Source organism: Geotrypetes seraphini, chromosome 2 (genome assembly GCF_902459505.1).
Source record: "Geotrypetes seraphini chromosome 2, aGeoSer1.1, whole genome shotgun sequence".
NCBI classification, from domain to species: Eukaryota; Metazoa; Chordata; class Amphibia; order Gymnophiona; family Dermophiidae; genus Geotrypetes; species Geotrypetes seraphini.
The window spans coordinates 24,411,799-24,430,101 of record NC_047085.1 but is presented as its reverse complement, the minus strand read 5'-3'; positions in this window follow the sequence as shown (position 1 = coordinate 24,430,101).

The window sequence follows — 18,303 nt, the reverse complement described above, 5'->3', positions numbered from 1 at the left end:
GGTGAAGAAGAACTTTCTTACGTTTGTACGGAATCTATCCCCTTTTAACTTCAGAGAGTGCCCTCTTGTTCTCTCTACCTTGGAGAGGGTGAACAACCTGTCCTTATCATGATAAAAGAGCTAATTTTGCTTTGCCACACCTCTAAATACTTATTTTAAATTTCCATGGTGATAGTTTGCATTAGTATGAAGATGCCTTATTATAATGTACATTAACACACGGGATGCTCCTTGGCCTCTGTCCCTACCCCTTTCTAACATCCTTCCCTTTAAAAAAAATAAAAATAAAGCTCCATGTTAGAAATTTAATGTAGATGTTAGTAAGTGCCGTTCATTTTAACATACATTTTTATTTTAATGTGCATTAAAACACACTAAAACTTACTAGTGTTAAGGAAAATTTGCCCAAACCACTACTTAATTCCTTCAAAAGAGAACCTTCTCCCATTGGTACAGAATCAGTTTTTACCATCCTCCCCCCCCCCCCCAACTAACTGATATTACATAATGCACAGAAAGTGAACCCTATGTACAGCAAAACCTGTCTATTCACATATCTGGAAAGGGTTTGGAATTGGATTTCACTCAATGGAAAAAACAGAGATCATGCACTCTGTTGCTTTAGAGCTGGCCATGGTGCTGAAGTACTCTACGTAAACTTTGTAGCTTGGGTTTCTTTCTTGCACTTAGGAAAAGGGAACCCGATGTACAGCTATACGATGGGAGGGAGGGTATTGGGGGAAGGCAACCTTGAAAAAGACTTGGGGGTATTGGTGGATACAATGATGAAGCCAGCGCCACAATGTGCAGCGGCCTCAAAAAAGGCAAACAAAATGTTGGGTATTATCAAAAAAGGCATCACCACCAGAACGAGGGAAGTTATCCTGCCGCTGTATCGAGCAATGGTGCGCCTACATCTGGAGTACTGTGTCCAATACTGGTCGCCGCACCTTAAGAAGGATATGGTGATGCTCGAGAGGGTCCAGAGAAGAGCAACAAAAATTATTAAGGGCATGGAAAACCTTGCTTATACCGAAAGGCTGGAGAGGCTGGGGTTCTTCACCCTGGAAAAACGGAGACTTAGAGGGGACATGATAGAGACCTATAAAATCATGAAAGGTATAGATAAGGTAGAGAGGGACAGATTCTTCAGGCTAGCAGGGACATCAAAAACAAGAGGGCACTCAGAAAAACTGAGAGGAGACAGATTCAAAACAAATGCTCGGAAGTACTTCTTCACTCAGAGGGTGGTGGACACCTGGAATGCGCTTCCAGGAGAGGTGATAGGACAAAGTACAATAATGGGTTTCAAAAAGGGCTTGGATGACTTCTTGAAGAGAAAGGGATTACAGGGTATAGATAGAGGGGTACTTTACATGGTACTTCAGGATTAGGGCATAAACAATTCAGGTGGAGGGAACTTACAGGTCAAGGACCTGGAGGGCCGCCGCGGGAGTGGACTGCTGCGTGCGATGGACTCCTGGTCTGACCCAGCAGAGGCAATACTTATGTTCTTATGGAGAGATGTATTTTATATGCCATTCTCCCAGGGGAGCTCAGAACAGTTAACATGAATTTATTCAGGTCCTCAAGCATTTTCCCCCATCTGTCCTGGTGGGATCACGGTATACCTGGGGCAATGGGGGGATTAAATGACTTGCCCAGGGCCACAAGGAGCAGTGTGGGTTTGGAACCCACAACCTCAAGCTGAGGCTGTAGCTCTAGCTACTGTGCCTCACACTCCCCTCACACTCACTGTGCATTTAATGATCATCACTAAACCAGTCTGAACTGGTTTAGCTTGGAAGTAATTTACCAACCGATGCACACAATGGCTTACCACAGGCTTTTCCATGCGTTCGTTGCAGCTTCCAACTTTGCTATGCAAATGAGCTTATTCATATTAAAATGAAGACATTAATATTAAAATGAGCACTCCGACCGATGCCCTAACATCACTTAGGGATGAACTAAATCTAGCGCCAATTTCTAATGACCCGAAATTAATAACAGGTCTACCATATACGCATGTGTTAAAGGTGCATTTTAAGGTGCCCCTTTTGCCTCAGCCATGGACCGCTGGACCTCCAAACCCTCCTTGAAGATCAGCAGAAGGGATGCTCACTCCCTCTTGCCTAATAAACCTGGAACCCCACCATACGCTTGACCCCTCTGGATGAATGCCTGCTCCTCCTAACTCGGCCACCCAGAACCCCCATACTCTTCACCCCCCCACCCCACCCCAGTGAAGATCATGGCCAACCAGATACACCCCCCCATGATGATCAACAGGAGGGATAGCCACTTACACCTACCTCAGCCATGCAGAACTATACCCCCACCCCACCCCTGTACCTTATATAGAAAACAGCAGGAGGGATGCTCCAGCAGGCTTGTCTCTTCAAAATGGTGGGCCTTCCCCTTCCTGCTGTATCAGGCACCTACGGACCTTCCCAGGGGGAGGAACCTTAGGCGCCTTAGCCAATTAAGGCCTTAGGCTCCTCCTAGTGTATCCCAGGATGCACCAGGCAGGAGCCTAAGGCTCTGATTGCCTCAGGTGCCTAAAGGCCCCTCTTCTGAGACCAACAGACTTTCCCACCACATTTCAAATTTGCGACCAATGAACTTTCCCGCCATAATTCAAATTCAATACCAACGGTCCTCCCTGTTCTCAATCAGGTCAGTGGACCCACAATATATAAAGACAAACTGCAGACCTCCCAGCAAACCCTGAAGAAAGCCTGGCTGAAACATCAATTCTATCTACCCAGATGTGGCGAGACCCAGAAAACAGCAACAATCATTTTATTTGCATTTTTTTTTTTTTTTTTTAAGTTGGCACATATTAAGCTGAGGATATCAATGTATAATGCACCGTGACTTCAAAATCCTTTGCTGGATAGATCTCACAGACTGGACTCTAGCATAGCTCTGTGGGTCAGTAACGCTGCCCTTTTCCACGGATGATGCAGCATACTGGTGTAATTATTTGCCTACTTCATTTATAACTTTTAGTGGATGCATCACTACAGACTTTCAAATACATTTTCCACAATTATTGTACCATACTGCACTCTCACATTTTTTTAGGTAGGGGGGGGGACTCTTGTTTTTAAGCCACACTTGTAGGCTCCAGTTTTATCTTCTTAGGGGAAAAGTGGGGAGTCTGGACAAATGCCTAAGCAGATGGCAGAACAGCAGTAGCTAAAGCAACAAACGCGGTAGCAATTTCCACATCCTCTGTCAGCACAAAAGACGGACAATAAGTCATAGAAACAGCAAAGGACAGCAGTTAAAGGCCGTGCAGCCTATCCAGTCACAAGGAGCCATCTAATGAGCTCTACAACATTTTCCTCTCACAGTTTTTCTATGCTTTTCCCATAATAATAAAATCAAAATTATGTTCCCTTTAAACTAATCTCCCAGCCAGTAATTCTAATTGTTTAAAGGGCCATAGCTAGGTCACTCAGAGTGGCTGGATATCTCATTGCCACCTAAAATTTATACATCGGATTGTTACCGGTCCAAAATCAACTAAAGTACAGTATCTCAGTCCTTTACACTCAACTCGTCACAGCTAAATTTTCCTGATTTATTTCGAAAAGAAAACTCGTTAACAGTTTGAAAATCCAAGTCAGTCAGTGGACTTGTAATGCCCTTGTACAAGTGGTATATTGTGTTCAGTTCTGGAGGCCATAGCTCACAAAGGATGTAGGAAGACGTAAAGCGGTCCAGAGGAAGGTAACAAAAATGATATCAGGATTGCGCCGAGAGATGTATGAGAAGAGGTTTGAATACCTAAATATGTATACCCTGGAGGAAAGAACGGATAGAGGGAATATGATACGGATGCTTAAAGAGTTGAATGGTATTAATCTACAACCAAATCTTTTCCAGAGACAGAGAAGTGGTGAAACTAGAGGACATAATATGAGGTTGTGGGGTGGTAGACATCGGAGTAACATCAGGAGATGGTGGTGAACCACTCAGATGGTTGTATCGATGGGTGGTTTATCAAATGCAAAATGGAAACTTGGAAAACTGGAATGCCCTCCTGGTAGAGATGGTGGAGACATAAACAGTGACAAACTTCAAAAATGCATGGGATAGACACTAAGGGGCTCATAATTAAAACAAAAAAAGTCTAAAAAGTGGCCTAAATGGGTACTTGGACGATCAAAAAGCCTGATCGTCCAAGTATCCATAATCAAAGCTGGTTTTAGATGTATCTAAAACCAGCTTAGGCCTTTCCCCTGCCTCTAAACGCACAGAGCAAAAAGAGGCATTTTTAGAGGAGGGGAAAGGGCGGGAGGTGTGCCGACCTAGACATAGGCATACACCAGGTATAACCAAAACATTTGACAGATTGCCTAGTCGGCGCTTATACGTTTTGACTTAGACCAAGTCAAAATAGGTATAAGAGCTGACGCAATGAGCTTAGCGGCCCCGGCAACCTGCCTACCTGCCTACCACCACCACCAATGATCACGACAGGAGAAATGGCTCATTTCCCCTGCCGCGATAGTGATACCACCAAGTGCCACCAAACCCCTCCCCCGATCGGATTGGGCAGGAGGGAGTCCAAGCCCTCCTGCCCCAGCCCTCAAACTCCGCCCACAGGAGGTGCCTAAGGCTACAAGGCCGATTCCTGTTGGCCCAGGCACCTGAGGCCCCACCTGTGGGCGGGGTTTGAGGCGCCTTGGCCAATAAGGCTCTAAGGCCTGCCATTCGATGGATGGTGGGCCTGCCGGCCGGCCAGGCTTGGGACCCGTCCATCTTGCCAACTGTTTTTCAGGTACAGAGGGATGTCGAGGGTGGGGGGTAGTGTAGAGGGGTCAGTTGGGGAGTCATGGGGTCAGCAGGGTGAGCCAATCAGGGGTTTGAGGGCGATCATGGGATGGGGGTACACTGAGGGTAGGAGGGCCTGGAATCCCTCCTGTCCATATCTTAGTGGGGGTGGGGGATAGGGGTTTTTGCTGAAGCAGGAGGGCTTGGGTTCCCTCCTGCCCGGATCAAGTCGGGGGGGTCGCTGGGGCAGGAGGGCTTGGGCTCCCTCCTGCCCGATCCGATCGGGGGGGGGGGGGGGTGGATCATTGCAGAAGAGATGGCTCATCTCTCCTTCTGCGATAGCGATCCCAAGTGCCGCATTTGGCGGCATTTGGTGGTATCGCTATTGCGGCAAGGGAGATGAGCCATCTCTCCTGCCTCGATTGTTGCTGAGGGGGGAGGGGGGAGGGTGGATTCTGTAACCGGTGTTATTTTTGACAGGCACTGGTTACAGAATCCAGCTTTTAGGAGAAGGACTGGCTCCTCCTTCGCCTAAAAGGCCTGGCTTTGGGTGTTTGGGACTTAGGCTTTTTGGGGGTTTATTATATGTTTTAAGTGTAGGCGTAGTGATAGTCTGGGGTTTAAACAGCTGAACGTAGAGGCTGGCCATTATTTTAAAAAACCTCCTTTTGGCCGTTTGTTTTGATAATGGACATTTTTCCTGCTTCTACTTTCAACATTTAGGGCCTTAGGCCAAAAGGGGACTTAAACGGGTTTGTTTTTTTATTATGCCCCTCCACGGATCCTTAAATAGACAGAGGATAGTATGAAAACAAAACTTGACAGATCAGTAGCTATAACTTTACTCATGATCTGCACGAGAGGTGCTTAAATGGTAGCTCCAGCAGTAAGGATGTGAAGCCAACGCCAGGTGGACATCTATGGTCTCTGTTCCATATATAGCAAGACAGATCAGAATGGTCTGGAGTTAACTTTGATGGCAGCTCCTGCAGTGGGGCAGTGGAGCCAATACTGGATGGACTTCTAGGGTCTGTGTCTCGTATGTGGGCAAGACCGATCAGAATGGGATGGAATCGGTTTTGATAGGACCTTAGTAGCTTGGAAGTAGAGCATGTGCAGGGCAGACCTTTTTTTTTACAGTCTGAGCCCTGAAAACGGCAATAATGGACCAGGAGCAAATTTACGTATTTTATACTGGAATAAATCTTACAAGTTTCAAGTTTTATTAGGATTTTATATACCGCCTATCAAGGTTATCTAAGCGGTTTTACAATCAGGTACTCAAGCATTTTCCCTATCTGTCCCGGTGGGCTCACAATCTATCTAACGTACCAGGGGCTATGGAGGACTGAGTGACTTGCCCAGGGTCACAAGGAGCAGCGTGGGGATTGAACCCACAACCCCAGGGTGCTGAGGCTGTAGCTTCAACCACTGCTCCACACAATGGAACTTAGCAAGTAAAATAGGGAGTGTGTGGTGCAGTGGTTAAAGCTACAGCCTCAATACCCTGAGGTTAAGGGTTCAAACCCACACTGCTCCCTGTGAACCTGGGCAAGTCACTTAGGGCTAGATTCACTAAGCCCACCGATCAAGTTCTGACCACTTAGTGACCCCTTTGCGACCCGATTTCCCTCAGACCCAATTCACTAACCTCTGTCCCCGCCATCCTCTAATCCGTGCATGCAAATGAGGGGGAACGGGATTCAAATGTAGGCAGGCAGGGGAAAAAAAAGCAACACCGACTGGGCTGGCCTTTCGGCAAACAAGCAACTGCTGGTGATTAGTCGTTCCGTGGTTTCTGACTGCATAAGCTGCGATTCTCCTGTGCCCTGCTCTGTCACAAATCTCCTGCTCTCTGCCACGAAGCCGCGATTCTCCTGCCGCCCCGCTCTATCCCAACTCTCCTGCCCTTTCGCGCTGTGCAAGCCCGTGGTTTTAACCCACGGGTTTAAAGGGAGTTAAAACCATGGGCACACAAAAAAAAATTCAAAAAGGTAAAATTTAGCTCTGCCAGGCAGGGATCTGGGCAGGCGGTTGGGGGCGTGATTCTGATTACCCTGATTTGCATGAGGGCGATTCATGAATCAGCCCCCTGGACACGGATCGGATCGAATCCATGCCCTTAGTGAATCTTGCCTTTAATCCCCCCATGGCCCCAGGTCCATTAGATAGATTGTGAGCCCATCAGGACAGACAGGGAAAATGCTTGAGTACCTGAATACATTCATGTAAACTGTTCTGAGCTAATGGTATAGAAAATTAAATAAATAAATATACAGGATTATTAGCTCAACATTGCCTTGAAAATAAATGTGAACGTTGGGCAGACTGGATGGACCACGTAAGTCTTTATCTGCCATCATGTAGCTTGCACCAAGGTATCTGGTTGACAGTATTCTGCCATATGTTCCCCCTTCCAAAACTCCGTTCTGTGGAACGGGGTAATTTGTTTGTTCTCCCTGTTAAACACTTGCGTCGAGGGCAGGTATGTTTTCTTGCAGAAGCCCGCAGGCATGGAATGAGATCCCTTTATATATCCAGGAGCAGGGAAATTAGCACAATGTTTAAGAAATTACTGAAAAAGAATTTATGTAAGATGAAATATGGGGATCGATGCTTTCATATAATTGTAGGCGCTGGTCCCTGAAATGTTTTGTTTGATTTGTTTAATTTTACGTGATGTGATAATATTATGTAAGTACTTTTTGGAACCTGTTTTGTATACAGCGGGATATAAGCCAATAAACTATGTACTATGTTACTTATGACATGAATTATGTTCCACAATTAAGCTGCTTCAGGGACTGTCCCCTTATTTAACCACTGCCATCCCTCTGACATGCTAAATTTCTTATTCTGATACTGGCATAATCTAGCATCAATGAGCTAGATGTAGGCATGAATATTTATGGCAATTTATAGCTCACCTGTTTATGCCTAAGGGGGGAATTCATCAAGCAGCGTTGCCTTAAGTCATGTTCATCGGGCCTGAATGAAACTTAATTGGAGAGAACGAAGGAGGATATAGAATTTAGAAAAAGAATGCGACCTGAAGTATTTTGGGAGGCCGTAGAATTTGAATATTCTGATAATAATTGGTTTGCTTTTGATTTAACAACTGGAATAAGATCGCGTCTTCTGTCTCAGAAAGGTTAGCAGCACAACGGAAACAGAAAAAGAAGAGTTTATTATATAGTTTGATTAATCGCCTAATCTACATTCTAGATGCACCTGGTGACGGGACTAAATCGCGTGAGACAACGGCGTGCCGACAACCGAGCGCAGACAACTGAGCACAAGGTTGACGGCGCGCCGAAGAAAAGCACTATTTTAAAGGGCTCTGACAGGGGGGTGTGTGGGGGGGAACCCCTCCACTTTACTTAACAGATATTGCGCTGGCGTTGTGGGGGGTTTGGGGGGTTGTAACCACCCACATTATACTTAAAACTGAACTTTTTCCCTAAAAAACAGGCAAAAAATTCGGTTTCAAGTATAATGAGGGGGGTTACAACTCCCCAAACCCCCCCACAACGCCAGCGCGATGTCTGTTAAGTAAAATAGGGGGGTTCCCCACCAACACCCCCCGTCGGAACCCTTTAAAATAGTGCTTTTCTTCGGCGCACCGTCAACCTTACGCTCAGTTGTCTGCGCTCGGTTGTCGGTGCGTCGTTGTCTCGCACGATTTTGTCTATGAACCGATGCACCTACGTGTCTGAACCAAATTTTTTTTTCTTGTTTTTTCCTCCTCTATAGGTGGGTGCGTCTTATGGTCAGGTGTATCTTATGGAGTGAAAAATATGGTATAAACATATTGGTTTACGATCTTTACCTTTATCACATATTATGCAAAAATTAGAACCAGGTTATTAGATATTTTATTAGGAATAGCAATACAACAAATATTAGCAAACTGGAAAAATAACTCGGTTTTCTCGGAATGCTGTTTGCTTAGTAAGGAAATATGAAGAGATAGCTGCTATTAAAATGCACAATTTATCAAATTTTAACAAGGTTTGGAGACTTTTAGATGACTATTGTCAGACTTCAGTTTAATATACAGGTACCTTTGCCTTTGTAGTAAATATTATGTGGTGTTAATTTGGTTCACATCTGTCTATATAAATTCAATACAAAATTAAAAGAGAAAATATGCCAAGTCTTATTGCCAACTTGATTCTTGCTTGCTATAGTTAATAGAATCACCATCTTGGAAATTTAAATATTTATTGAGTGGTTAAATTTGAACTTTTCATTAGGAATCTTCCCAGAACAATTAAGTAATATCATCTTGACAGCAATCCCATAGAATAAGGATAGCAGTTTAGCAGAAGTTTCAAATTACAGACTGGCAACGCCAATGCCAATTTTGTAAAGATTATGGAAGGCTGGGTGGCACAACATTTACAGGACTATCTAGATAAATTTGATTTGCTCCGCAGTGTGCCATCTGGATTTAAGAAAAGATTTCAGGGCAGTGACAGTTATTTGTGCTAAAGTTAATACAGCTAGGGCATGGATGTAGCAATGCTAGTTTTGCAATTTGACTTATCTTGGGCCTTTGATTTACTGGAACATAAGAACATAAGCAATGCCTCCACTGGGTCAGACTCGAGGTCCATCTTGCCCAGCAGTCCGCTCACGCGGCGGCCCAACAGGTCCAGGACCTGTGCAGTAGCCCTCTATCTATACCCCTCTATCCCTTTTTCCAGCAGGAAATTGTCCAATCCTTTCTTGAACTCCAGTACCGTACTCTGTCCTATTACGTCCTCTGGAAGCGCATTCCAGGTGTCCACCACACGCTGGGTAAAGAAAAACTTCCTAGCATTCGTTTTGAATCTGTTTCCTTCCAACTTTTCCGAATGTCCTCTTGTTCTTTTATGTTTTGAAAGTTTGAAAAATCTGTCCCTCTCTACCCTCTCTATGCCCTTCATGATCTTGTAGGTCTCTATCATGTCTCCTCTGAGTCTCCGCTATTCCAGGGAGAAGAGCCCCAATCTCCCCAATCTTTCAGTGTATGAAAGGTTTTCCATGCCTTTAATCATTCGTGTCGCTCTCCTCTGGACTCTCAAGTATTGCCATATCCTCCTTAAGGTACGGTGACCAATACAGCCTTTAAGTAAATAACAACCCCTCCCCCCCCCTTTTTTTTTCTAAACCACGATAGCAGTTATTAGCGCAGGGAGCCACACTGAACACCCTGCGCTGCTCCTGACGCTCATAGGAACTCTATGAGCGGCGGGAGCAGAGTGGAGCATTCATCACAGATCCCTGCACTAATAACCGCTTTCGCGGTACAGTAAAAGGGGGAGGAGTAAATTAAGTAATTTAGAAATAACAGGAAATGTACTCTCATGGATCTCCAGTTTGTTATCGTGTAAATCATAGCAATGAAGATGAAAAGGAAATTATCCGTTTAATGGTTTGCGCAGTGTAGAGTTCCACAGGGATCATCTTTGTCTCCAAGCCCGTGTTATTAAATTCTTTAGAAAGAAAATTAAAATCAATAGGACTTGAAGTTATAATCTGTGCAGATGACATCACAGTACTTTTCCCAATTTTGGGAAATTGGGATGCAGTTCTGGATAAAATAACTCTTTCCATTGATACAATGGACTGGTGGATAACATCTCATAAGTTGAAAATCAATAGAGCAAAAGCAAAATTTTTGTTGATAGCTCCTATAGACCATCCTTGGACAGATTTTTAAAAAATGTATTGCACATAATCGACACCAGTTTCAATCCTTACCTAGGTTCCTAGAGGATAAAGGAATTGAGGGGTACAGATAGGAGTAGAGGTAGGTTATAGGGATAGTCTGGGACCACTGCTCAGGCAATGGGCCTGATGGGCCACCGCGGGAGCGGACCGCTGGGCGAGATGGACCTCTGGTCTGCCTCAGCGGAGGCAACTTCTTATGTTCTTATGTTCTAGGTTTTAGGAATACACTGGGATAGTCAATTCTCGATGGAATTTCAAATTAACAATATACTTAAAAGTTCATTGAGGGGTCTTTTTACTAAGGTGCGCTAATCGATTTAGCACAGGGGTCTCAAAGTCCCTCCTTGAGGGCCGCAATCCAGTCAGGTTTTCAGGATTTCCCCAATGAATATGCATGAGATCTGTGTGCATGCACTGCTTTCAATGCATATTCATTGGGGAAATCCTGAAAACCCGACTGGATTGCGGCCCTCAAGGAGGGACTTTGAGATCCCTGGACTAGATGTAGGGGGTGGGCAACTCCGGTCCTTGAGAGCCGCAATCCAGTCGGGTTTTCAGGATTTCCCCAATGAATATGCATGAGATCTATGTGCATGCACTGCTTTCAATGCATATTCATTGGGGAAATCCTGAAAACCCGACTGGATTGCGGCCCTCAAGGAGGGACTTTGAGATCCCTGGACTAGATGTAGGGGGTGGGCAACTCCGGTCCTTGAGAGCCGCAATCCAGTCGGGTTTTCAGGATTTCCCCAATGAATATGCATGAGATCTATGTGCATGCACTGCTTTCAATGCATATTCATTGGGGAAATCCTGAAAACCCGACTGGATTGCGGCCCTCAAGGAGGGACTTTGAGATCCCTGAATTTTAGCACATGCTAACTGATTAATGCTATTATATTCTATGGGCGCCTTAGAATTGAGACATTATAAAATATATTGAGTCCCCAAAATTAGCTCTGGTTGTTTAATCATTAATATTTTCTGAATTAGATTATTGCAACTCAGTATATATGGGTTGTACTAAACCATTGATTAGAAAAATGCAAATTATTCAGAACACTGAAACTACTAGGCTTGTTTTCTCTGCTAGGAAGTATGACATTGGCTACCAGTGGAAGCTCGTATTAGGTCTAAATTGAATGTGTTGATGTTCAATATTTATTAAGGATGGGCGGAGAAAAGGGCGAACAGAATGCTAGGAATGATAAAGAAGGGGATCACGAACAGATCGGAGAAGGTTATCATGCTGCTGTACCGGGCCATGGTGCGCCCTCACCTGGAGTACTGCATCCAGCACTGGTCGCCGTACATGAAGAAGGACACGGTTCTACTTGAAAGAGTCCAGAGAAGAGCGACTAAGATGGTTAAGGGGCTGGAGGAGTTGACGTATAGCGAAAGATTAGAGAAACTGGCCCTCTTCTCCCTCAAGCAGAGGAGATTGAGAGGGGACATGATTGAAACATTCAAAATACTGAAGGGAATAGACTTAGTAGATAAGGACAGGTTGTTCACCTTCTCCAAGGTAGGGAGAACGAGAGGGCACTCTTTAAAGTTAAAAGGGGATAGATTCTGTACGAACATAAGGAAGTTCTTCTTTACCCAGAGAGTGGTGGAAAACTGGAACGCTCTTCCAGAGTCTGTCATAGGGGGAAACACCCTCCAGGGATTCAAGACAAAGTTAGACAGGTTCCTGCTGAACCTGAACGTACGCAGGTAGGGCTAGTCTCAGTTAGGGCGCTGGTCTTTGACCAGAAGGCCGCCGCGTGAGCGGACTGCTGGGCATGATGGACCACCGGTCTGACCCAGCAGCGGCAATTCTTATGTTCTTATTTGATTTAACATCAAGATCTAACTGTAGAGATTAAACAATGTTAAATCTTACATCAGTAAAAGGTATATTTATGAGAGCAGAATGCCTTTACTGGAATATTTAAACAAAATATATTTCATTAACTGGAGCTCCTAGTATGCACTTCTGTGTGCCTGGTGGGCTGAGCCCCCCCCTCCCCCCCCACCTTCTCCTGGCTGCTTCTCTTGTGTGTGGAGATAGCTAACTCCATTTTAGAGCTGTACATGGCCATAGTAAAGGTATTGTTCCCCATCTGGTTTACACCTTTGAATCTGCAGGTCTAAATACAGCTTAGCAGGCGAAGTTGAAGCATGATATTATTACTTTACAGAGTAAGTGAAAATACACTACTGGCTTCCCCTAACCATAGGACGTGCAGATATATTATGGAATTGTATAAGAAAATCTTCCTTTGAGATCAAATTAATTGTAAGTTTATTTATTTCTTTAAGTTTTGTATTAAAGAAAATTGTTTAAGGAACACAGAGTCCAGTCTGATAATATTAAAGGCTACAGACTCAATGAGTTTATCTGTCTGGGATGCTCTGGAACATCTTTGCCGACTTGAGCATTACTGTACCGCCAAGAGTCCATGTCCATCGCCCTGACGCAGCTATACAGCGAAACGCTCGCTAGCAATACGTTGGCAAAATTGGACAAGCAAAGTCAGCTTGTGATTTCACCCTGCTTAAGCTAAGTTCTGTGTTTGACTTGGCAATATCAGCTACTATAGAACTGTAAAACTGTTAAATTAATCGCTGAGCAGGAGAAGGAGTGGGGCCAATGAGGTTATTTCCCTTCTAGTGTAGTTGCATAGTTAACATACTGGCAACACGGGGATCTGAGGCTCCATCCCCTTATTTAAATCAAACTTTATTGAACTTTCAACCACCGGAGACAAGTTTAATAGAAAGCATTTATCTCTGTTTCTATGCATAAGAGGAACAAAGGCGCGGTAGGGCCTTAATGCATGAAATAGCACGTGCTAAACTTACCGCCTCATTTTGGGCAGGCGGTAGATTTTCGGCTAGCGCACGCTAATCTGGCGCGTGCATTAAAACGCTTACCACACCTTCGTAAAAGGAGTCCTAAGAGTTTAACAAGAGAGGTATTTTGCGGAATAATATAACGGAAAGATCCTCTGGAAGAACCCCAGTGACAATAAAAAACAATTCACGTCCACATTTCAATATCAGTTTTTTATGGAATAAAATCCCAGTAGAAGAGAGACAACTGAATAATTATTTCACATTTAGAAAAATGATTACTCTCCTTTACAAAGCCACGCTAGCTTTTTTTTAGTGCTGGCTGTGGCGATAACAGCTCAGATGCTCATAGGAATTCTATGAGCGTCGGAGCTTTTACCGCGGTGGCCGGCGCTAAAAACGCTAGCACGGCTTCGTAAAGGAGGGGGGTAAATCGACTTTGTTTGAATAATTTTTAAAATGATGTGTAGGAAGTTATAAATTGTTATTTCATTGCTGGATATTAATTTTTAAATATTTGTATAAATCCTAGTTCATTAGCCAGCCTCTTAATTTTATGATCTGCAACGTGCTAGATAGGTTTAGAAACATAGAAACATAGAAATAGACGGCAGATAAGGGCCCACGGCCCATCTAGTCTGCCCACCTTAATGTCCCTCCCCTACCTTTGCCCTGTGAATAGATCCCATGTGCCGATCCCATTTGGCCTTAAAATCAGGCACGCTGCTGGCCTCAATCACCTGTAGTGGAAGACTATTCCAGCGATCAACCACTCTTTCAGTGAAAAAGAATTTCCTGGTGTCACCTCGTAGTTTCCCGCCCCTGATTTTCAACGGATGCCCTCTTGTTGTCGTGGGACCCTTGAAAAAGAAGATATCTTCCTCCGCCTCGATGCGGCCCGTAAGATACTTGAACGTCTCAATCATGTCCCCCCTCTCTCTGCGCTCCTCGAGCGAGTATAGCTGTAATTTGTCAAGCCATTTTTCGTATGGTAGATCCTTGAGTCCCGAGACCATCCGGGTGGCCATTCTTTGCACCGACTCCAGTCTCAGCACATCCTTGCGATAATGCGGCCTCCAGAATTGCACACAGTATTCCAGGTGGGGCCTCACCATGGATCTATACAATGGCATAATGACTTTCTCCTTACGACTGACGAAACCCCTTCGTATGCAGCCCATGATTTGTCTTGCCTTGGACGAAGCCTGCTCCACTTGATTGGCAGACTTCATGTCCTCACTGACGATTACCCCCAAGTCTCGTTCTGCTACCGTTTTTGCTAGGATCTCGCCATTAAGGGTATAAGACTTGCATGGATTCTGGCTGCCCAGGTGCATAACTTTGCATTTTTTGGCATTGAAGTTGAGTTGCCATGTCCTAGACCATCGCTCCAGTAGGAGTAGGTCGTGCATCATGTTGTCGGGCACTGAATCTTCGTCTGTTGTGCATTTGCCCACTACATTACTCAGTTTGGCGTCATCGGCGAATAATGTTATTTTACCTCGAAGCCCTTCTGCCAAGTCTCTTATAAAGATGTTGAATAGGATTGGGCCCAAGACTGAGCCCTGTGGTACTCCACTAATCACCTCTGTCATTTCGGAGGGGGTGCCGTTCACCACCACCCTTTGGAGCCTACCTCCAAGCCAGCTCCCAACCCATTTCGTCAATGTGTCACCTAATCCTATAGAACTCATCTTGCTCAGTAACCTGCGGTGTGGTACGCTATCGAATGCTTTGCTAAAGTCCAGGTACACGATGTCCAGGGACTCCCCAATATCAAGCTTCCCCGTTACCCAGTCAAAGAAGCTGATCAGGTTGGATTGGCAGGATCTCCCCTTAGTAAATCCATGTTGTCGGGGATCCCGTAGATTCTCCTCTTCCAGGATCTTATCTAATTGGTGTTTGATTAGAGTTTCCATTAGTTTGCTCACTATCGATGTTAGACTCACTGGTCTGTAGTTTGCTGTCTCCATCTTTGAGCCTTTCTTGTGGAGTGGAATGACGTTAGCCGTCCTCCAGTCCAACGGGACGCTGCCTGTACTAAGGGAGAGGTTGAAGAGCGCGGACAGTGGCTCCGCCAAGACATCACTCAGCTCCCTAAGCACCCTGGGGTGCAGGTTGTCCGGCCCCATTGCTTTGTTAACCTTGAGCTTTGACAGCTCACCGTAGACACTGCTGGGCGTAAACTCAAAGTTACTAAACGGGTCAACTGAGCCAACCCTTGTCTGTAGCTGAGGGCCGAGCCCTGGCGCTTCTCGGGTGAAGACTGAGCAGAAGTATTCATTTAATAGTTGGGCTTTTTCCGAATCCTTTTCCACATAGTCTCCGTCTGCAATATCTATTGCAGAGATATAAGAACTACATTGTACTGTATTGTAGAAAAGGCTCTAATGGTGTCTGATCTAAAATACCATAGTGATAAATAAATTGCCATGGATTAGGAACTAATGAGATGCAAAATATGCAGGCGGGTGGAGGCTGATGAGGTTGGAAGCTGGGGCTAAGGCAGCTCGGGGTGCTCCAAAGAGGACTTTTCAGCTGGTGGGACTTGGGAATCCCTACCAGCTATACCAGGGGTAGGCAATTCCGGTCCTCAAGAGACGAATCCAGGTCAGGTTTTCAGGATATCCACAATAAATATGCATGAGATAAATTTGCATCTCAAGGAGGCAGTGCATGCAAATCCATCTCATACATATTCATTGTGGATATCCTGAAAACCTGACCTGGCTCCGGTTCTCCAGGACCGTAATTGCCTACCCCTGAGCTATACTAACGATTTGCACCACCACTAGGTAGGCCTGAACCAAAACTCGATGGGCCAATCAAGCCCATCAAGATGCCACTCAGCGCCAAGTAGGCTCAGCGGCAGAAGAAATGCTGTTCCGCGAGTGAAGACAGAGCCTGACTGGGGTTGGGAGGGAAGGGGGCTGGGGCAGTGTGCATTGAAAAACCTGATTTCACGGGTGAAGATTCTGACAGGGGATGGAGGGAAGGTGGCTGGGGCAGTGCCAATTTGGGGGGGGGCCATGGCCCCTGTGGCTTCCCCCTTTCCGACGCCTATGGTGCAGGCAATCTGGAGGCAGGACAAAACCCAGAAGTTATCTAACTAACAAGGTGAGTAAGTCCTTATAAAAAGCACCACTAAGTATGCCCTGTTAATCACATTCAGGTACTGCAATGAATATTTTATTCTTTAGCCCGTCCTTCCATAGGCGTTCAGAATGGGTTTCAAATCAGGTACTCAGGCATTTTCCCTATCTGTCCTGGTGGGCTCACAATCTATCTAATGTATCTGGGGCAGTGGAGGATTAAGTGACTTGCCCAGGGTCACAAGGAGCAGCGTGGGATTTGAACTCACAGCTTCAGGGTTGCTCAGGTTGTAGTTCTAACCACTATGCTGCACTAGGTACCACCAAAAATCCAGCTAGTCAGTTTTGGTGCCCAGATAGGGGCCAGCCCTGCAGGTCTGTATCAAGAAATATTCCTGACAGTCAGCGTTACAAAAAAAATGATGACTCTCATGGATCAATATTGCCCAGCAGGTTATCTTTATGGTATTAATGGATTTGGTTGTTTTTTGCCAGGCTTGCTACTGAAAAGAAATAAAAAATTACAGGGTTATGGATTTAATATACTATCTCAGAAAATAATTAAGCTCTGGAACATGTTGCCAGAGGTTGTGGTAAGAGCAGATAGCGTAGGTGGACAAGTTCCTGGAGGAAAAAGTCCATAGTCTGTTATTGCGAAAGATATTGGGGAAGCCACTGCTTGCCCTGGATTGGGAGCATGGAATGTTGCTACTCCTTGGGTTTTAGCCAGGTACTAATGACCTGGATTGGCCACCAGGAGGATGGGCTACTGGGCTTGATGGGCCATTGGTCTGACCCAGTATGGCTGTGCCAAGTATAGGACAATCAAGCCATTGTAACATCACTGATGAGGTTGGCTCTGAGGCTCTGTTGAATGAGGCATTATGACATCACAATCTCAGCTCTGGAATGTTGCTCTCATTGGGGTTCCGGAATCTTGCTATTCTTTGAGATGCTGGAATGTTGCTACTCTTTGGGTTTTGGCCAGGTACTAGTGACCTGGATTGGCCACTGTGAGAACGGGCTACTGGGCTTGATGGACCTTTGGTCTGACCCAGTAAGGCTATTCTTATGATCTTATGTTCTTTCTGGGTTATAACCAAAGCAGTTTACAGTTTTCTTATGTACGTGCACTTTCTCTGTCCCTAGTGGATTCACAATCTAACCCCCCTCCCCCTTTTACTAAGCCACAGTAGAGGTTTCTACCACAGTCCGGAGCACTAAATGCTCCAATGCTATTTCGATGCTCATAGACTTCCTATGTGCATCAGAGGAGCATTGGTGCCTTTAGTGCTCTGGCCTGTGGTAGAAACCTCTACCACTGCTTAGTAAAAGGGGGTTGGTATGTTTTTGTACCTGGGTCAATAGAAAATTAGGTGACTTGCCTAGGATCAGAAGAAGCTGCCGTGGGAATCAATATAATACCCCTGGCTCTCAGTGCATGGCACTAACCATGAGGCTTTGTCCTTCACCTTTTTTTCCTTTTCCTGTTGTTTCTTTGAGGTTGCTCCTACACGTGTGCTTTCATCTACTCCATAAGTTCTCCTTTTTCTCTCCTTTATATCTGATTACCCTGTCTTTTCCTACGTATGTTCATTCCTTCTCCCACAAGGGTCTCACCATCCTCCTCTCACCTTTCAATCTATTTCTATTACGAGGTATGATAAGCTGTTAATACTTCAAGTGGTCTAGAACACAGTTCTTCAACCGCCGGTCCGTGGACCGGTGCTGGTCCGCAAAAAAATCTTGCCGGTCCGCAAAGGATTCGGTCCCCGCCGCAACGAAAGGCCGGCATCAGCTGACTTGCAACTTCCTGTTGCAGTCGCTGTGCCGGGACTCCTGCCTTCCACCGCGTTTGCATCCTGCC